Source organism: Diabrotica virgifera, chromosome 1 (assembly GCF_917563875.1).
Source record: "Diabrotica virgifera virgifera chromosome 1, PGI_DIABVI_V3a".
In the NCBI taxonomy this organism is placed as follows: Eukaryota; Metazoa; Arthropoda; class Insecta; order Coleoptera; family Chrysomelidae; genus Diabrotica; species Diabrotica virgifera.
Genome location: NC_065443.1, coordinates 106029181 through 106051475, shown reverse-complemented (window position 1 = coordinate 106051475; position 22295 = coordinate 106029181). Strand labels below are relative to the sequence as shown.

Here is a 22295-nt window from a genome sequence, read left to right as displayed (position 1 = left end):
AAAAAAACACTTAAATCGGTCAACAGGTTTAGGAAATACGAGACTTCAAAAATGACCAAATTTTTAAGTGGGCCGATTTCTATGCGCGTAAGTTTCGATTTGCATCGATTTACATCGATTTGCTTGAAAATTTGAGAATAAGTAGTGGATAGTCCAAGGATTAAAATCTATATGATGTCGAAAGGCGCCTTTACCATGGGGTGGTTGCCACCCCATCTCGGTGTAATTTGACTTCATTTTTATTATATTTTGACCGCAAAAGTTGGTAAAAACATTCAGTCTAAGCAAAAAACGTTCTATACATTTTTTTGATAAAATTAATAGTTTTCGATTTATTCGCTATCGAAAGTGTTAGTTTTTTTATATAGAAACTAAACGCTATAGAAACCGTTTTTTTAAATTTTTTTTGAGGCCAATAGTAATCGAGCTATATTTTATCATATGTTAGCTCTTCTTCGTCAAATGCTAAATATTGTAGTTTAAAAGTCAAAAGAACGGGATAACTATGCATTTTTCGAGGATAACTTGTTCAAACTAATTTAAAGTATTTTTTCTACAACCGTGTTAAAAATGCAATTTTTAGCACTCCATACGTGCGTTAAAAATGCTACTTTAACCCGGCCCCTGCCACGTGGGGTGCTACCAGCACCCCATAACACATTTTTATCAAATATTTGGTGTTTCAAGTTTGGTAACCGAGCTGTGCGTCATAGTAGCTTTCTATAATATTATATAGCATATATATGTGTTAGTGTTTGAAGTGGTTATTAGTGTCATTCTGAACTTATAGCTCTAAAGTCGAATTGGGGTGTCATCATCTGGCACTTTAAGTTTTAATTTTTTTTGTATTTGTGATAAACAGGTCAAATTTACATTTTTTTATGGAAATAACTGATTTAAATTATTAATACAGACTCTATACTCACTAAATTTAATTTTTTTTAGATATTTTACTTGACTTCATTTATTATGGCTTGGTACTTGCTAATTTGCTTATAACACCTTTTTCATTTTATTTTTTAACTTTTATAACATATTAGTGGCTAATAAGTTATTAAAACATGTTTATTTATGTTCTTGTGTTACTCAACACATTATTTTGTTTTTTAAACAAGTAGATCACAGAAAAATTTTAAGGGGTGCTGTGAGCACCGCACGTGGCAGTTGGCGCCTTGCAAAGTCAAGTGGCAGGTGCCGGGTTAAGGCACTAGTGCTTTAAATTTTTTTTAAGGCACTGCAGTTCGTATTGACTGTGTAGGCAATTTTGATGTAATGTCAAAAAAATATAAAAATGGAATGTCAGTCAAGTTCAAGTAAAAGTTTTTGTAGATATTGTCCTGTAATTACGTTTGTAGAAAAAAATATTGTATGGTATGCGCGTTAAAAAGTACATTTTTAAGGCACTCATGTGAATTGCAGAATTCGCTATCGCTCATTCTGCAAACTTTCACATGCGTGCCTTAAACGTGTAGTTTTAACACTTATATCATAAATAACTATAAAAATATCTATCTCCAGAAATAAAAAAAAGTATCTAGCTCAAAAATTAAGTGACATATTATAATGAAAATAATTTCAGTCCCTATTTTTTTTAAGTGATCGGAAGCAACCCACTAAATCACCATCCTAATTAAAATAATTAATCATTGACCTTATTTGGTCTTCTTTATTTATGTATTATTAATAGGTTCTAGAAGTTTGACCGGCTTAGCGTGACTAATTTTTAAGAAAATGGAGTTAAAAGGGAATAACGAATTTTCAGAATACAAAGATTAGCGTCAGCGATACGAAGAAAATGTTAAAATATGAAATTGTAACTTGTTTAATTTTCAAGAACCTGGTTTGCAAAAATTTTTTTACAGCAAAAATTGAGTGAGCTATCGACAATTAAAACTTGTAATAACATGCAAAAACCACCTTTACCAACCCTTTCAGTCACCTCTTTTTGAGACTGAGGATTTTAAAAATATTTAATATTAATAGGCATATATATCTTGTAAAAATCTACAAAATTGTTTTTTAACAAACTTTGTAAGATAAAAAATAAAAAGTTACAGTTAAAAAATCAATATATTTAAAAAAAAGGAGAAATCCAATTGGAAGCATAATAATGTAAGTTAGCGGTGTTTTTTTGAGTCATTGGCCTTATTCATTCTTCTTTATTTATGTATTAATAATAGTTTCTAGAAGTTTGACTGGCTTCGAATGATTAGTTTTTAAAAAACTAGAATTAAAAGCGAATGAGGAATTTTTGTAGTTTGGTAAAAAGCCATTTTCTTCAGAATAGAAAGATTAGCGTCAGAGATACAAAAAAATGTTTAAATATGAAATTGTAGGTTATTTAATTCGCAAGAATTTTGTTTCAAAAAGTTTTTCCTACGGCAAAAATTGACTGAATCATAAATAAGTATATCGAAAAACATTGATTTATTCGATATAAAACTAATATTTTCGATAGCGAATAAATCGAAAACTGTTAATTTTGTCAAAAAAATGTATAGTACATTTTTTGCTTAGAATGAACGTTTTTATCAACTTTTGCAGTCAAACTATAATAATAAAAAATTTACACCCCCGAGATGGGGTGACAACCACCCCCATGGTGAAAGCGCCTTTCGGCATCATATAGATTTTGATCCTTGGACTATCTACTATTTATTCTCAAATTTTCAAGCAAATTGATCCATTCTGTAAAAATTGCGAGGTGAAAAGCTTCGGTTCGTGGACTAATACATACAAACAAATTGTTAATGTCGAAAAAAAAATGTTAGTGTTTAGTTTTTGATTGCGTTACTGTAAATAAATATCTGGTGGCCTGATAAATAACCACCTTCATCGATTAGGGCAGTGCGATCTTAAAAAAAATTAGGTCTAGAAAGTCCAACCTTTTTAGACATACAGTCAAACTTTAGTGTGATAAAAATAACGCACATAATGGAGAAAAAAAATTTCCATCTCCCATTAAACATTATTATTTGAGAAATAAAACGACGAAGGAAATAAAAAAAAGCCTGATATATATTAGGTATGGAACTACTGCCTCTTGAGACAGCACTGTCAAATTTTAGTTCCGCAAATTTCGTAGTAGCCTTATATCTACATTGGAAAGACCATGTACTGGACGACCCTCCGAAGCAGTTACATCGGAAAAGGTGAAGAGAGTTACAAAAAAGAGTCCATTAAATGGTTTTAGCTGATGGTAAAATTAAGGTAAGGGAATTTCAGAGACCACAATAATTGCTAAAGAGCACACCTTTGGTGTGTTTGGACCTTATGAACAATCTGGCGGACTTTGGGCGCCGATTGGTAAGCGTTGAAAAATCATGAATCCACTACTAACTACATATAAATCCAAAGAACCTAATAAACGCAGACGAACGTGCTCCAAAAGTGTCCAAAAGTAGCTTATTGGACCGGAAAGGTCCAATGCCTTTTAGGATTTCAATCGAATGCTTTTAAATACCTATGTTAAAAAAAGGTAAAACTATCAATAGCCAATTTTATTATGCATTATTGGACAAATTAAAACAGGAACTCAGTAAGAAACGGCCCCATATGCAGAAGATTACAAGAACGTTATGACAATGGCAATAAAGCTTGGGTTTGGCTTCGAATTGCTTTCTCATCTACTTTATTCTTCTGGTATGTCCCTTATAATTATTGCGTGTTCTCAAATCTGAGGAAATGACTCGTAAAGAAAAAATCAGCTAGAACAAAGAGATAATTGATGAAATATCTGGTGGTGTGATAAGTAACCACCTTTGCCGATCGGGGCGCTGTGATCTATTACTTCTAGAGATTCTCTATTTAGGCACATATCTTAAATTTTAGCGCGATGCGGCCATTGGTATATATTTGACAGCTGCATATAATTGACTTGTTTGGAAAAATGACGCATATGGGCCAATGCTCCTTCAGAATACACCGTCAAATTTTGGTTCCGTGAACTTCGTAATGACCGCCATATATCTACATTGGATGAACCACGTACTGGATGGCCTATCGATGCAATTACACCGAAAAATGTGAAGAAAATCCACGAAATGGTTCTAACTGACCGTAAAATGAAGGTGCGTGAATTGGCCGCACTGAGTATACAAGAATTAGTAAAGAGCGCATAAGTCATATTTTGAACGAATTTTTGAATATATAAAAAATATCCTGTCTATGATCGACCTGGATCGAAATTATGCTCCAAAACCGATGAAAGCCGATAAATTGGTCGGAAAGGTTATGGCCACTGTATTTTGGGATTTTTTTTCCTGGAACCTTCCGTGCATGCACCCCGGTTGCACTGCAGCTTTTCAGCTTATTGTGCTTTCTTCCATTTGTTCTCATGACACCCAATCCAATATAGCAGTGCCCTTCACTAGCCTGTAAAGGTCCATTGGGTTAGTGCCATACACTGTCGGACTTGGTTTGCAGTCTCTATATATTGCTTGTCTCTTACAATCCAGCGGCTCGCAATCGCACAATAAATGTCTGACTGTCTCGGTCTCTCTATTGCATAGTCTGCAGCTGAGATCTCCGTTACATAGTTATATCGTGTGTAGGTGTCCTTTTACTGGAAAGTGTCCAGTTAAGAAAAATGTAGTGATTTTAAGCTGATTCCTGTTCATTTTGAACAGTTCTTTTTGCGCATGTCTGAGGTATAAATCTCCTCGCATGCTTTTGCGTGGGAATTTATTCCTAGTATTCTTTGTGCTGACTTCGTATCTAGCCCCTTAATCGGTCTCTGATTGTGCTTTTGGGCACTTCCAGTGCCGGTTCTGGACCGAAGTATCTTGTTGCTGATCCTCCTCTAGCAAGTTCGTCAGCTTTTTCATTATCAGCGATCCCTTAATGTCCAGGTACCCAAATGAGTTTTACCTCATTATGTTCCGCCAGGGTGTCAAGTTCTTCGCGGTATTCCCATACAAGCCTTGAGGTTATCCTTGGGTTCTTTAAAGCCCTCAAGGCGGCTGTATTTTGGGATTACACAGCCATAATTTTTGGTTGACTATCTTGATAAAGGTAAAACTGTCAATAGCCAATATTATTGTGCATTACTGGATAAACTGAAGCAGGAACGCAGGAACAGTGAGAAACGACCCCATGCAGAAAAAAACTGTTGTTTCTCCAAGACAATACACCGACTCACAAGAGCGTTGAGGCGCATTCTCATGGTTCGATTTTAGTTGATTAACTTTAGTGGATCAACTAAAATCGAATGATAATAGCTGTGAGAACATATTATGTTTCAATTTTAATCGGTCAACTTTTGTCGATTCAATAAAAGATTGATCGAGTCAAACTTTTTTGTTCAACTTGACATTTTTCAGACAAGTTGAATCACATTTGAAGCGTATGAACATTTGTTGGTCGACTTGAATCACTATTAACTCATCAGCCTGCTTAAAAAGTTATCCTCAAAATCAACAAAATGAGTTTAAAGTGGTCAGAGAGTGTTATGTTCAGATTTTTATATCCTTGTTTATCTTCCAAAGCAAGTTCTTTTAGGAGACTTTCTGAAACACCACATTCATTTCTTCTTTTAATCTAATTTCGTATCCAGAAACGACGTTTTTTATGTTCTGTATTCCGTCTTAACATAATTTTCGTGAGTTGCTGAATCAGTGAACTTACTACTAATAATATTTATACTTTTACTTATAAGTACACTTCGCGCCATTTTATTAAAACTAATTGCGTCAGTTTTGTTAGAAATATGTGAACAAAAACTTGACCGATTTTAGTTGATCCACTAAAGTTGATCAACTAAAATCGAACTGTGAGAATGCGCTTTTATGACAATAGAAAAAATTTATGAGTTAGGGTTCGACTTACTTTCTCATGCGGCTTATTCTCCTGATTTGGTCCCCTTCGATTATTATGCGTGCCCAAATCTGAAGAGATAACTCGTGAATAAATGATTCAGCTCTAACGAAGAGATAATAAATTGAAGAAATAAACAGCTATTTTGCAAAGCTTCCAGAATCGTAATATTCGCACGGCATGAAAAAGACGGAAAATCGTTGGAATCGGTGTATTGAGCTAGAAGAAGACTATATCGAATAAAATAAAAGAATTTTCAGGAAAAATATGATTTCAATTTCAAAGGAGGTTATTTATCAGACCATGTAATAAATGACTTTTTTGCATAGCTTCCATAATCGTTTTATTCGGACGGCATAAAAAAACTCTATCTTAAGGGCACCCAAAGTCCAAAAATTGAATTTTTTAACTTTTTTGGGTTATGATTGAAAATTATTCTCTGAAATCTTCTCCTTCCAACGATATATAACACATTATAGTATAAAATATCCATGGTTACAAAATAATTTGTTCTCTGAACGTCTGCACTCAACTTACCGTGTACCGGTAGCTTTATAATTAGAGTGTTTTATGTTTTTGCGATTGTACGAATACTAGGTTTTTAACTTTTGATGTCAAATATCTCTGGAAAATTAGATGACAGAAGGTCCAAATTTTTACAGTAGTTGTATGTAGACAATATCAAGTGCCGCGTAAAGTTTTATTGAAAAATGTACAAAAACAAGTAAAATGAAAAATAAAATCTAAACTTTTTAGGGTCTTTTTTGTAGTATTTTAAAAAAATTTAGAATAAATGTTTCTTTCACTCCAACTTTACAAAAATCTATGCGGCACTAAAAAATACATATAGTTTCAAAATAAAAAAGAACTAGGTCTTTAAGTGCTTTGGTTACAAAGATATGTGACATAATTTTAACATTGTCGTTAAATGGGACTTTGGGTGCCTTTAATAGGAAATAATTTTCGCCAAAAAACTTCATTTTATTTACAACAAATATAGTAAACAACACATTATAACTAAGACGAAACAAAAATTATTTGCGTCAAGGTACCTATTAACAGCCTGTAAAACTTCTCATTTATCACCATTTTTGTACTTGTACCTTTTGTACTTGTTGCCAATAACAGACAATCTTTTTCGTCAAAAAATGTATTCATTTTGTTTACAACAAAGATAGTGAATAAAAATTCTTCCCGTCAAGTTTATAACAAACTAATTATATATCCAGACGTACGATCTTCAAGGTCTATTAATAAAAACTCATTAAATTGGGTCACTAGAGACGTCTGCTCGCAATATATCAGAAATTTTGTGTCTTGACTACTACATTATTTAAAACATGCGTTTGGAGAGAAGTTTATTACGGTGGAAACATCAATAAATTTGTAACGAGTTACGTGATAGATAACTGATCTACGAATCACGTGATTATGAGTATTTTGCTTTTGTTGTAAATACAGTAAAACTACCTAAAGAATATTCTTTAAAACGAATTTGCTTTTACGAGTATTCCATAATATGTAGTTAAAAACACAAGAAAATATAGTCTAGAGCCGTAATAGTATATTAAGTATGGAGAACGGTAAGGGTTTTATACCGATCGAAGACAATTGTTTGTTTGACAATTATTGTCTGAGATCGGTTACCCTTAACGTTCGACATGCTTATAACGTTTTTTGCACGATTAGATTGATACCATTATAAATTATAAAATTAAACATTTTCGTCATATTGACTAGTTTCATTCATTTTATCAATAGTCCTGTCGCCAGGGGGGGTACAACGTCCTCCTTAATTCAGATGGACTTACCCCAGTTTTTTTTATATATTTTGACCCGCAGAATACGAATTTTTTGGGTAACAGTTGATCCGGATGTCGATAAGATTGTTACAGACAAAGAACTTGAGGAATTACATAACAGTGATTTCTCGCAAAACAAAACATCTTTTTGTATTTTTTGGGTCATTTTAAGCAAAAAATATTCCTACAAGTTTTTTCGTAGAATGCATAGTTTTCGAGATAACAGCGGTTGAACTTTCAAAAAATCGAAAAATTGTAATTTTTGAACCCGAATAACTTTTGATTAAAAAATAAAGTAGCAATTCTGCTTACCGCATTTGAAAGTTTAAGTCAAATTATATCGGTTTTGATTATTTGCATTGCTAAAAATTTATTATTTTATTGTTAAACAAAGCTATAAACACCTAGTATGTTAGTGATGTTTTCAATGATTTCTCATTTAAAATCGAACGAGTAGGCAGAGTAGCTACGAGTGCAAGCGAGGCAATTTCTACGTAGCATGCGTTAAAACGCATGTATTAGGCACGGGAAACACTATGTGTTTATAGATCAACCGCGGTTATCTCGAAAACTATGCATTCTACGAAAAAACTTGTAGGAATATTTCTTGCTTAAAATGACCCAAAAAATACAAAAAGATGTTTTGTGAGAAATCGCTGTTATGTAATTCCTCAAGTTCTTTGTCTATAACAACCTTATCGACATCCGGATCAACTGTTACCCAAAAAATTCGTATTCTACGGGTCAAAATATATAAAAAAAACTTGGGTAAGTCCATCTGAATTAAGGAGGCCGTTGTACCTCCCCTGGCGACAGGACTACAAGATAGATACTTTGGTTGTTAGGTAGTAACTAGGGTGCATAACAACAATGGAGAATTGAGTTTTTATTTAGTTGTCAATAATTTTAAGTACAATTTTGATTATTATAAATTAAAATATTAGCGAAAGTGAATTTGAAGAAATTGAATGGGCTTGGGAAGAAGGGTGTTCCGCAATTATTCCCGAAAAATCCAAAATCCGTTATCAAAATACCTACCAAAGTTTTAAAAAATGGTGCGAAGGCAAGAATTTAAGAATCGAAGAAAAGACTCTATTGGCATATTTCGTTCAAGGACATATGCAGTTGAAAGCTCCTGGAAGCCTCTGGGCAGAATATTCAATGATTAAATCCACCGTTTTTCTTTATGATGGCATTGATATTTCCAAGTTTTCAACTTTGATCGCGTATTTGAAGAGAAAAAATGTTGGCTATAGGCCTAAGAAAGCTTAAGAAAATCGTGGAAGATAAGGGGAATGAACTAAGGCTGTTGGAATCATGTTGCAATATTATTGCTTAAATCCTTTGCTCACTCTGATTTGAATAACTATGTTCAAAAAAAAACACAACCACAACATACAATATTCTTGAAACACTTAGAAACTACTTTTGTAGGGCCCCCGCTACAATATGTGCAAAGTGTGCAATGCACACGGGCGCCATCGTTAGGGGCGCCAAAACTTAGGGTCAAAAATTGAAAAATAATTTGCAAGAAAAAAATAAAAATTAATTTTAAAACAAAAGTTGAGAAATTAAATAGGATTAGGTATAAATACACACGAAACATATTTAAATTAAGTGACAGCGATCTTTTACAACGTTGTTTTGTTCTTGAAGAATGCCTGACAGATTAGGATAATAAAGATAGGTATAGACTCCAATGATTTGTTTAATGCAATTAAAAAGTTATTTTCATTACCTGATGATACTGATCCCTTAAGTATTTTACAATATATACATATTTGAAAACAATTTAATCTTCAACCTTCCAAACTTAGCATTTCACTAATAATTTTTTGACATTACCTGTATCTTTAGCTGCTGACGAGAGATACTTTTCAAAGTTAAAAATCATTCTGACAATGCTTCAAGAACGATTGCCTGGGTTAGCAACATTAGCAATTGAACAAGAAATTTTTGATGGTATAAATGTTAAGAGATGTAATTGATGAATTTGCAACAGCAATGTCTCAGAAAATATCGCTACTACTAGCTATTTTTTATTTTTCTATTGTACCTATAGCCCACCAAATGGACGTGAAATACGGCGATATCGTGTAATTTTCAGGGTGACCAACAAATTGCACGAAAATTTGGATGTAGGTTCTACCCTTATTCTCCACTTCTGGACTTTGTCGTTGGTTGCTTTTGCTTGGGAGGTGAATAAAACCCCTTCTCGGTGGTGAAAAAATATAGGTTTAAAAGTTATTTGGTGAGTTATTTGCGAGTAAAAATGTTCATTTCTCACCAAAAAAAAAAAACATGTTTTTAGACGGTTTTTGCGTAAATAACTCAAAAACTGAGTATTTTATCGAAAACTATTGTTAGCAAAAATGTAGCTTATAAAAAAACGAAAAAAATGGTGTATTCATGAAGTCTATAGACCTAGTGAAAGCAAAATTGGAGCTGATGAGGAAAACGTTCTTACCGTTCGTCAAATTCCAAATCAAATATTTTAACGTGAAATAACCAAAAAGATGAAGCACTTTCGGGGAAAACTCATTATGACTTCTAAACTTCAGTTTTTTGCTTATTTCAAGCACCTATCAACCTATCTTCTAAAAAATAAATAAATAAACATGAACTAAAATGCCTAAGGGGCGCCAAAATCCTTTTTTGCACACAGGCGCCATCAACCCTTAAGGGGCCCTGTACTTTTGTATGTAAATGTAACAAATAAATAAAAATAATCATTTATTGGTTATATTAAAAAAACACACAAACACAAAATACAACATTTTTGAAACACTTAAAAACTACTTTTTTATGTAAACGTCCGATGTGGAAGTGGAAACGTTAATAAAATCATTTTTTAGTTTAATTGTGGCTTATTTCCTATTTATAATAATAGATTACATAAATACCACAAAGAAATAGCTTTAGAACAATATATTAGGCGATAATGAACAATGATTTAAAATGAACAATGTTTTAAATACATATCCATAAACTTCTAAAATATACCATTCGTATATACCGCGCATGCATAGAAAGCTATGATCTGCAATCGACTTGGTGCTTGTAGTCGGTTCAGTTCGGCTATTCCTATTCCGTTCCGCGAAGCCTCAAGGATGGATGAATTTTGTTCCTAGAATCGGTGGCACATTTTTCAAATTTTGCCGGTTTTAGTGTTGGCGTTGTTCCATACTGTTGCAGATGGTGTGAGGCTAGCTAAGTTGGAATGAGATGCATGATACATAGATGCATATAATACTGGCACGTGGAAGACCGATAAAAAGATAAAGAGTCAATGCCGTACCGATTTTAATTATTTTCATAAAAATAAAGGTATTTAGGAAATTTCAAAAAGCTAAATTATATTTAAAGAACTGATTATAAAACAACGAAATAACGTAAATATTCGATTGATATGATGAGACCTGAGGAGGCACTGCCGTACCTGCCTCATAGAACAAGCCGCCACTGGTAATTTGGGCGTTTATGTGGTGTTCTTACTAACGATCATTATTTTTGTCTTCTTACAATTTAGTTTTAGGCGGTATTTGTTACATGCTTCTACAACATTATCTATCCTGCTTTGTGGCCCCTGCGCACTATCTACCAGCAGTACTGGATTGTACGCATATTTAGTATTATTTATAAGTTGTCCATTTACTCAATACCACCTTCTGATTTGTCCAAGGCCTCTTTAAAGATGTTTTCAGAGTATATGTTAAATAATGCTGGTGACAGTATGCAACTCTGTCTAACTTCTTTTCCGATTGTGAAGTTCTACTAAAGCTGCAGTTTTCTATATAAAAAAAAAAGATTCTTTCCGTGAATTTCAGAAAATTTCCTTTTCTCCTTTTCCAAGCGTCGTCTCTGTCGTCGCGCTTATTCATCACCAGGTAAGAGGATCTCAGAGTTGCCGCACAAAGGGATCAAATTTCTGGAGCACGGCAATTTCAACAATGCAGTCGAATGAACAATTATAGGGAATTTACACCGGAAGTGGAAGCGTTATTCGTTTGTACGTATAATTTTAATTACAAACGTTAGGAAATGTATTTCTTCTTATATGCATTTGTTGCTCTGGGATTCAATTTAACGAGTAGAACTGAATTTGTAGTAAGAGTTTTTATTCCTTTTCGTTGTAACTTTTGTTACGTGAATTATTCTGGAATTATGTTCTATAATGAACACACAACTATGTAACGTGTGATCCAAAATTATTGTCACCATAGGTGGCTCTGAACGACAGAGATAGCTATACAGTGCATGTCTATTATTAATTAAGAATTCAGACATACATTCCAGTTTACGTCAACTTTGCCAGATACTTGTCAGTGTACGTACGTCAACTTAAAAACACTATAATTAAACATAGAAAGTAGCAGAGGAAGCAAAATTTTAACTTTATACGAATTAAAAGGTCTTGAGATTGGGTATCTTTTCAACGTATTTTCAATCGTTATTCTTTATTTGGAAAAGTGATCATAACAACACTGAATATAGCCGCAGTTGGCCGTGACGTCACACTCCGGCGGTCTTTCAGATTAAAACAAGACATACGTAATTTTTTTCACGGATAGCTTTGATCCCAATAATTGTGGATCGCTCGTTATTGTAAGGTCAGGTGGGGTAAGTATACAGGGTGTAACAAAAATACAGGTCATAAATTAAACCACATATTCTGGGACCACAAATAGTTCGAATGAACCTAACTTACGTTAGTACAAATATGCACATAAAAGAAGTTACAGCCCTTTGAAATTACAAAATGAAAATCGATTTTTTTGAATATATCGAAAACCATTAGAGATTTTTTGTTGAAAATGGACATGTGGCATTCTTATGGAAAGAACATATTAAAGAAAAATTATAGTGAAATTTGTGCACCCCATAAAAATTTTATGGGGGTTTCGTTCCCTTAAACCTCCCCAAACTTTTGTGTCCGTTCCAAATAAATTATTATTGTGGTGCCATTAGTTAAATTCAATATTTTTAAAACCTTTTTGCCTCTTAGTATTTTTTCGATAAGGCAGTTTTTATCGAGTTGCGGCTTCTTTTTTAATATGTTTACATAAAAATTTTATGAGGGTTTTGTTCCTTTAAACCCCCCAAATGTTTGTGTACGTTCCAGTTAAACTATTACTGCAGAACCATTAGTTAAACACAGTGTTTTTAAAACTTTTTTGCCTCTTTGTATTTTTTTGATAAAGCATCTTTTATCGAGATGTGGCTTCTTTTTTAATATGGTTCAAAATATACTTAAAAATGTAAATCATAAATAAATTTTCATATTATTACCAAGCAGTGGCGGCTCGTGATTACTAAAAGAGGCGGTGCACAAATAGATAAATTTACCATAGGTAAATTTACCCTTAACACAACTTAATACGTAAATTTACCGGGTACTGGATGAAAAAGGATTTTTTTTTCGTTTTTTGACACAGTATCTTGAAAATTGATATTTATGTATATGTAATTAGATGATCGCATGGATAAAGAATTATGAAAATAATGCAAGGCGTAATATTTATTTTATCGTAAATATGCACTAAATCAATGATACCATGTCTTGTCCATGTAGAATCGCTCCCAAACAAAACACACACGAAACAGAAAAATGCATTTTTTTTATCCCATCCACAAATCCGGCAATTTTTTGAATATATATTTATTTATAATCTTTGCACAGCCTTCAAAATTTGAAGAGCTAGATGAAATTTCAAATCAACGCTAAAAAGTTATAGATAAGCAAAAACCATTCTAACACACATTCTAACACTAGAAAAGTCACATTCTAAAACACACTCGAGCCAAAGTTTGTCTGGCTCGGAATCTCATAAGCCCCGGCGTCCGTTGTAAGCTGACCGCGTCTACCTTTTCCTATGCTTTTGAAGTCAAATCTTGAGCCATACGGAATGGTGCTCGGGCAGAGTAACTCACAGGAATTATTTGTTTTTTCGTTGATATTAAATTACATAATGATAAATAATGTATGTAGATAATGCATTGATATTAAAAAAAGCATAGTAAAAATAATATTATTTTTATTGTTCAATCTGTTTTCCTGTAAGTATATTTTTCAGAGCCAGTGCCATGGCTCGGTGGCCCCTTAGGACCAGCCGCCACTGTTACCAAGTCTCCATAATCGTACTTTACCATATAAAAATATGTGGTGGATTTGACAAATATTCAAATATCTCGATAAAAACTGACTTTTGGAAAAAGTACTAAGAGACAAAAAAGTTTTTAAAAACTTGTGTTTAACTAATGGTGCTACAACAGTAATTAAATTGGAACGTACACAAAAGTTTGGGGGGTTTAAAGAACCAAACCCCCATAAAATTTTTATGGGGTGTCCAAATTTCATTATCATTTTTTCTTAAAATACTACTACCATAAGAATACCACATGTCCATTTTCAATAAAAAATCTCTAATAGTTTTCGATATATTGGAAAAAATCGATTTTCATTTTGTAACTTCAAAGGACTGTAACTTTTTTTCCGTGCATATTTGTACTAAGGTAAGTTAGGTTGAATCGAACTATTTTTGGTCCCAGAATATGCGATTAAATTTATGACCTGTATTTTTGTTACACCCTGTATATTCGGGGTAAGTGTGTAAAATCAAAATCCTATTATAATATGGTTATATACTAGTGTCGTCATCTATGATTCGTTAAAGAAGAATACAAATGCTTACAAGGTCAACTGAAACCAAGATTCGCTTTGTTTTTATTTAACTAGAAAAATGTCATTCTGTCTGAACCTAACGTTAAGTGCGCTTTTCATGCGAGACGTTCTATTTAAAATCAAGTACCATCAACATTCTGTGTTGAATTTTAAAACTTTTTTTTGCACTTTCAAAATACATACTTATAGGCCTGGATCTCGTATACCAAAAAAAGTTGATTAATAGCAAGTTGACAATTTGTTAGTAGCTTAACGGTGTCTAGTCCGACAAACTTTGATGTATGGGAACATTGGAACACGGGAAGTTTTAATTGTGGAACGTGATTTTAATTGTGGAACGTGTCATCCTGACAAGTTTATAATTGTGAAAACTAGCAGGTTGTTTTTTAGTTTATTCAATAGCAAACTTAACATAATATATGAAAAAAATTTTGTCCCAAAAACATATTAGACATTTTAATAAGTCCGACACGTAAAACATTTCAAATGACAGGAATTATGTTGGTGGTAAATTGCACTCTGCGTTTTGCATGAGACTTTAATGAAATGGTAACAAATCAATTGGAAGTTCTGTCCGACAAAATACATGGGACGTTTTCGTAGTCTAACGTTCGAAACCTGTAACCTGTTCCACAATTAAAACTTCCCCTGTTCCAGTGTTCCTGTAGTGGAGAGTTGGACAAAACGGGATACCTAACGTTATTTTACTCATAACTCTTTGACTATGCTATTGATATCTACTTCTTCTTAACTGTAACTTCTCCATTGATCACTTCCTATGTTTAAGTATAATTACGCCTAAATAGTTTGACGATGATAACATTGAAAAAGTCAATATTTAAAAAAAATGGCAAAGTATCCCGTTTTGTCCACCTGGTCGGGTAAAACGGGATGGTTTTTGAATGTGAATAAAGACGATATCGAAGTTAAATGTATTGACTTAAAAAATAAAACAATATTCATATAACATTAATATTAAATAAATTTATAGTTTAAAACCGACAAAAATCGCATGAGCATGGCTCACCATCATTATCTACCCCGGCGCAAGCTTCGTGAGCCCAAAGTCGACATTGCTCACACATTACCCAACCATCTTCTGATTTTCATTTGGAGTACAGTTCCGAGCAATAAATGCAAACTTCGTCTTCGTCTTTATCTTTTGGTTCGTCTTCGTCTTTTGGTTCTTTCTCTTTTTTCTTTTCTTGGTTTTGGAACATATTTCGTATGTTTTCCTTTGCCTTTCCAATTTTGTTTTTCTTCCAAATTTAGTTTTGGTGTCTTGATGAACTTTTTACCTATAGACCTCTCCAGTTCTTCTTTATAAGGTGTTGAGTTTTGCACAGATGACGTCAATGACGTCAATATTTTTTGGGTGGGTCGTATGTCCTTCCAAAAGTAAAAGAACAGGATGTTCTTTGGAGGGTTTTGAAAACTCAACAAAATAACTAAACCAATTAGAAACAATTTCTTTTTGCATCCATCCTGACGAATGATAGAAAGCTCTACTGCCAGGTGGAGCATGCAGCATCTAGCAGCGCAGGTTTTGCTCTGGACCTGGGAAAAATGAAGGTAGGCGGCATAAATACACCAGAAGCACTCATGAAAATTTCCACAGTAACAAGAACACCGCGTTCAGCTGAAGATATACACCCAAATTGACTTTTCCCACGCAATGACAAACATTTCGATCTTTTCTTTGGCACAGTCATTATACCCGTTTCGTCCACGTTGTAAATCCGTTCGGGTGGTATTTTATATTTTTCAAGAACAGCAGTAAGCAAAGAAAAATAAATTTTACGGCAGGCCTATTAAAACCCATGGCTCTAGCTAGAGATGTTGGCTCAGGAATACGAAGTTTAACGGTTGGATGTCTTTTTAGAAAGCTGTATAACCAAGCTTTACCGGCCATTTTCTTTGTCTCTATTAAATGGATTAGCTAACTCATTGCTTTGAGCTAACTGAAAAGCCAAACTTCGAAAGTCATTCAAAGGAAAACCAAATAGTCGTGATTCCATTAACAAAATGTGTTCCACCAACTCCTCCTTTTGATCCGCTGTGAAAACCGGTCTGTGATGTCCTAGTCCTTTCTTTGCTGAATTTTCTCGTTCGAGAGTTCCATTTGTAATGTTTTTTACTCTGGCTTCAATAGTTGTTCGAGGTATCCCAAATTCTTTAGACGCCTTAAAATAGCCCATTCTTCCGTCAACAACCTCTTCCACTGCTTGGCGCATACTTTCCTCATTCCAAGACTGCCGATCACTTTTTCTTTTATATTTTCCAGCTTTTAATAACCCTAAAAAAATTAAATTTAATATGCTTGTTAAAAAGTATCTACGTTTTGGTTGGACAAAACGGGATAGTATCCAGTTTTACCCAACCATTCGATATCCCATTTTACCCAACTAAACACTGAATAATGTTTTGAAATTTTTCAACAAAAAAAAACAGTTATCATAATCACAAATATCGCAAAACACACTCATATTACATAGATAAATATAAAAAGTACTCACCTGTATTTATTTTATTGATTTAAACTTAATAATTCTTAACTAACTACGGATGAAACTAATTAGCATAACCTTACTTTTTCAAACAAACATTTGCCGCACTGCCACAGATCAACAATTAATCATAGTGACCTCCTGCTTCATTCAAATAGACGGTATCTGTAGTGATTAACATCCCAGATCATTAGATGGCGCCGCTTAGTTTTAAATTATTGTCGGTATCCCGTTTTACCAGACTATCCTGTTTTAGCCAACTCTCCCCTACATCATAGTTTGTCCTTGGCTCCGCTTTTCCAGCGAATTCCTGCAGTTTTTACAAATATCGCAAAACACACTCATATTACATAGAGAAATATAAAAAGTACTCACCTGTATTTATTTTATTGATTTAAACTTAATAATTCTTAACTAACTACGAATGAAACTAATTAGCATAACCTTACTTTTTCAAACAAACATTTGCCGCACTGCCACAGATCAACAATTAATCATATTGACCTCCTGATTCATTCAAATAGACGGTATCTGTAGTGATTAACATTCCAGATCATTAGATGGCGCCGCTTATTTTTAAATTATTGTCGGTATCCCGTTTTACCAGACTATCCTGTTTTAGCCAACTCTCCCCTACATCACAGTTTGTCCTTGGCTCCGCTTTTCCAGCGAATTCCTGCAGTTTTTACAATATCGCCCTTCCATCGCATCTGAGGTCTTCCTCTTCCTCTTCATCCTGTCCGCGGTCTTCAGTTTTGTATTTCAGCATTCCATCTTTTATCTTCCTATCTTGCATTGTGGCCCGCAAATCTCCACTTTAACCCTGTTATATGTTCAGTTACATTTTTTACTTTTGTTTTCTGTCTTATCCATTTGTTTGATTTTCTGTCTTGCAGTTTTCCCAACATGGATCTTTCCATCTTTCTATGAGTTATTTCTATTTTTTTATGTTGGCCTTTGTTAATGTCCATGTTTCTGAACTATATGTACGTCAGAACAGGAAGGATGAACTGGTCAAATACACGGGTTTTTAGGTACTGTTGTATCTTTGTGAATTTTAGTATCCATCTTAACTTTCCAAACGCTGCCCACGTCAATCTGATTCTTCTTAGTACTTCAACTGTCTGGTTCTCTTTATTAGCTTTGATTATTTGACCTGTATAATAATATATAATATTATAAATATAAATAATACGACTGATGATGTACAGTAAAAGATCTCAGTAGACGGAACTAACTATCTCACTCTTTCGTATACACTCGCCCTAATAACACAAAACATTCCATGAATGTTCCTAGAATGTACACACAGGACATTGAAAACATTCCTGGAATGTCCCCAAATGCACACGAATGTCCCTGGAAAGTACCAGGAAAGTGCTGTGTCAGCATTTTAAATATTCTTAGAATGTTCTGTTGGAACATTCCATGAATGTCTACGAATGTTCTTTGGACATTCACAGTCTATTTTTTAGACTGAATGTCTTGTTGGAACATTCCATGAATGTTCTTTGGACATTCACAGTATATTTTTAGACTGAATGTCTTGTTAGAACATTCCATGAATGTCTACGAACGTTCTTTGAACATTCACAGTATATTTTTTAGACATTCACTGAAATATATCGTCAGTAATGTGACAATACCTCCTATATGTTTTTTCATGAGGTTTGCAGGAGACGAAAAACATTTTTTAAGGTCACTTTCTGGTTTCGTACGTATTCTGACTTTTTTTGTAGTAAATAGATAGTTGAATTTACTGCAAAACAAGTCAAAAAATATATGAAAACAGGAGGTGGCCGAAACAAGTTTTTAGTCTATCTTACAAATCTCTTGAAAAAAACAGATAGGAGGTACTGTCACATCACTGACGATATATGGCCATACCAAATAATACATCCTTGATAAATATAAACATTTTTATTGCAAAAAATCTTTACATACATTTTTTAATGTAATTTGCTGACATTCCTAAATATTATAAAAAAATGTGTCACATTTGCTTTGTAAACCTTTCTTTTGCTTTTCGTAGCCACATATTCCGTTTCCTTTCTGGTTTTTTGTAGACCACTTCTCTCAGCTGATTCTAAAAGAAAATAAAATAAAAGGTAATTTTTCTATCCTTTACAATTAACAATCAGAAGAAATATTATTTACAGGTAATAATATGCATAAATAATAATAATAAAAAAATAAATATTAAATAATATTTAAATAAATAATAAATAATATTTAATAAATAAAATAATAATAATGAACATTTTGTATTTTGACAACGACATCCGATGTGGAAGTAGAAACCTTAATAAAATTATTTTTTCAAGTAAATTGTGGCTTATTTCCCCATTAGAATAATTAATTACAAAAAAGCCACAAAGAAATAGATTTTTCACAAACAAATAAGTATTTAGTATTCATTATATTTATTGTTTTTATTATTTACTTTAATGTCCTACTGGTACATTATTTGACAAATAATGACATTTCGAAGTCTGTTAAGTACGATATAACGCCCTTGGGCATTAAATTTAAATAACGACTTAGATACTGTCAAGTTGACAAATATCAACCTAAGTAAAACTATGGTTACCACAATTATGTTACTACTGTTACTGGTAAATGTACTTATTTAAAAACTAATCAATTCAAAATTCATTCAAATTTTTCGCATATAAAGAATAATTTAGTCGGGCATTAAACGTTGAAGGCACCACAGGTATTATAATAATAACGCTTTCGGTCAACGTATATCCCTATAATACCCTTGGTACCTTAATAACTGTAACATAAGATTATACCTTAATTCTTGTTTTCGATTTCTGATGTTTTTATTTATTTACATTGAATATTAATCTGTTTTGTTGTATAATCTACTTCGCAATAATTATGTGATATATTTGACTTAAAATGAATTCAAAAATTTTTTGTAGTTGGGCAACAATGTCAACTTAGATCTCCGATGTAGATAATGAATTACAACAGTATCTATATTGTACGGACTGTATTATTAATTAGGTTATGCATATACCTGTGTGACATAAGCTATTGGAACAGCACAGTCTCTCAAACGAACAGATGAAAGTGAAGTTCTGTCAATATCTTTTTCTAAAAAGTGTTTTGAACATACTCCTCTATTAACAAATCTGATCTATACTTCATGTCTTCTTCGCAGGATCTTCTGGAAAGCTAAAAATACAAAATATATGCATTACTAAGCATTATTAACAAATTTTAGTTTTAAATAAAAAATATGATTAATGAACTCACAAAATTATTATAAAACAGCTTAGAAATTGTTTATTAGTATAGTCGGTTCCCCAAACTCAGACACAACTGGCTAGTGATTTTAGTAGGTATTTTTTTTTGTTTTTGGCCAATTTTGCCAAAATTACAGTAATTAGTACTGAGACTGAGTTTAGCAAATCGACTATAATATTCTGTGTATTCATTAGTTGGTACTGCATATTATAGTGTGTGGTCTACCATCCTATTTATAAACGCATACACTAGCAAAAACGCAAAAAGAATTATTTTAGTTTTACAAATCCTTTTGTTATTACCTATCTCTATTTACTATTTTAGTTAGGAATAAGCGAAGTTTGTGGCTTATTCACAATTATTATTAAAATAATAAATGGATATGACCAATTATTAACTTATAAAATAAAATAATAATTCTTCTGATTTATGCCTTTTATTCACTTTGTTATATCTAGGTTACTTAAAAGATTTTTTATGAATAGTATTATTAGGGTATTAATAGTATTAATTTATTTTCTGAAATACAGGGCATGCTTTCGTTTACATATTTGCATACTAACCTTTTAATAGGGCTTTTCATTCACAGTCATTTGTTTTGAGCTTCTGTCATAATTGAAACGTTATTCCTGCAGATTTTTTTATCTACATTTGTTTCTGCTACTCCAACTGCGTTAAAAACAGGACACCATTTTATGCACTATGTTAATAATACTATTAAAGCTATTATAAAAGTATCCGAATTAAAAAAATATTCTTAAAAAGCACAAATAATACAAACAACTAAAAACAATCCACGGCAAGGCAAGGTCGCCAAGATGAAGATGCCAAGATGGCCGAAGCGAGGTCGTTGGTTGGTCGTTTTTAGTCACGTGATGCCCTCTCAAGCGCCATGCACAAAAATATATGCACGGCGAATTTGAAAATGAACGCAAAAGAAATAAATATAAATGCCTCTATTGGGTTTTGCATAAGTTATAAGTATTTTTTTTATTAACAAAATCGCATTCCAAATTGAATATTCGCGAACAATAATTTTTATTACATTTGTATGTTTATAATCTTGGGAAACTCTTTAAATTTGACATATTATTGCACTGTAGGCCTAAAATGTCACTTAGTTTGTCTGGTATGTAATGTTGTATCTCTTACACGTATGTATTATTTCGCAACTTAAAATATAGGAACATTGGTAGTATGTTCACAGAATGTCTTATGGTAACATTCCAGGAATAATTTAAACAGATGTTCACCGAATGTTCCCTAAATGTCCAGGACATTCAAATATTGATAGAACTTTGGTAGTACATTCCTGGAATGTTGTGTGTTGTTAGGGCGAGTACATAATATATCGTCAGCTATGCAATAGTGGCTTAACTCAAAAATTGACAAAATTGAGTTAACATCACCAGAGGGCTAGAAAAAGCCTTATTTATGACCTGAAAAACTGGCACAATAATAAGAGCAAAAATGTCCGCTAGAGTCACTATAGTGCCACTATGACATGTTGTCGGTTGAGATAGATTGTTTCTTGCAGTACTGGCCCCGTTTTAGTTGTGCAGTGGAAGTCGAACCGTGTCGATATCAAGTTTCTGTGCAATACCGGCACTTTCGAGTTGTGCCACTATAGCAGACAATTTTAGATATTTTCAAACTGTATCACTGAGAAATTTAAAGTTGTGTCACATTAAATAAAAGGATTAATTCGGGTAGTGAAGAAAAAATAGCCCTGGAAGATGCTTATAATAACCATCATAAGGAGAAAAACTTAAGCCGGGACCTAAAAACACTTGACAAAGATAATGTAACCAACTTACAAAAAGTTGTTTGTTTTGACCTACAAGCTGCTCTACCGACACCAAAAGGAGACGTTTCCACGTTCAATTATAAATCTAAGCTGTCAACATTTGTCTCTATATGTCTCTATATGTCAACATTTGTCTCTATATTACGTAAACTTCAGAAAAAGGGGCGGGGAAATGTGCACATATATGTTTGGCACGAAGAAGAAGGCAGTAAAGGTGCCATAGAAATTGGTTCGTGCCTGCTGATGTATTTGGAACAGACATTTCTAAAAATTGATTTTGACGATTTGAAATTCATATTTTACTCAGACAATTGTGGTGGCCAAGGAAAAACAAGTACCTAATTTCAATGTATCATTACGCTGTAACTCATTTCAAAATTTCTTCTATAACTCATCGCTATTTAGTTGTCGGCCATACTCAAAAT

At 33.0% G+C, this 22295-nt stretch overlaps 1 protein-coding gene and 1 long non-coding RNA gene across 5 annotated transcripts in view; one reads left to right on the top strand and one right to left on the bottom strand.

Annotated features, from left to right (window-relative positions):
* The window catches only part of LOC114325450 (ELKS/Rab6-interacting/CAST family member 1), a 607107-nt gene that overhangs the window by 38467 nt on the left and 546345 nt on the right, over positions 1-22295 (top strand). The gene's annotated exons all lie outside the window — the stretch shown is intronic.
* LOC126879686 (uncharacterized) lies at positions 18721-21083 on the bottom strand. The gene is made up of 3 exons (XR_007696203.1): positions 20627-21083; positions 19834-19991; positions 18721-18891 (listed from the first exon to the last, which is right to left on the bottom strand). It is a non-coding gene; the product is annotated as an uncharacterized LOC126879686 (long non-coding RNA).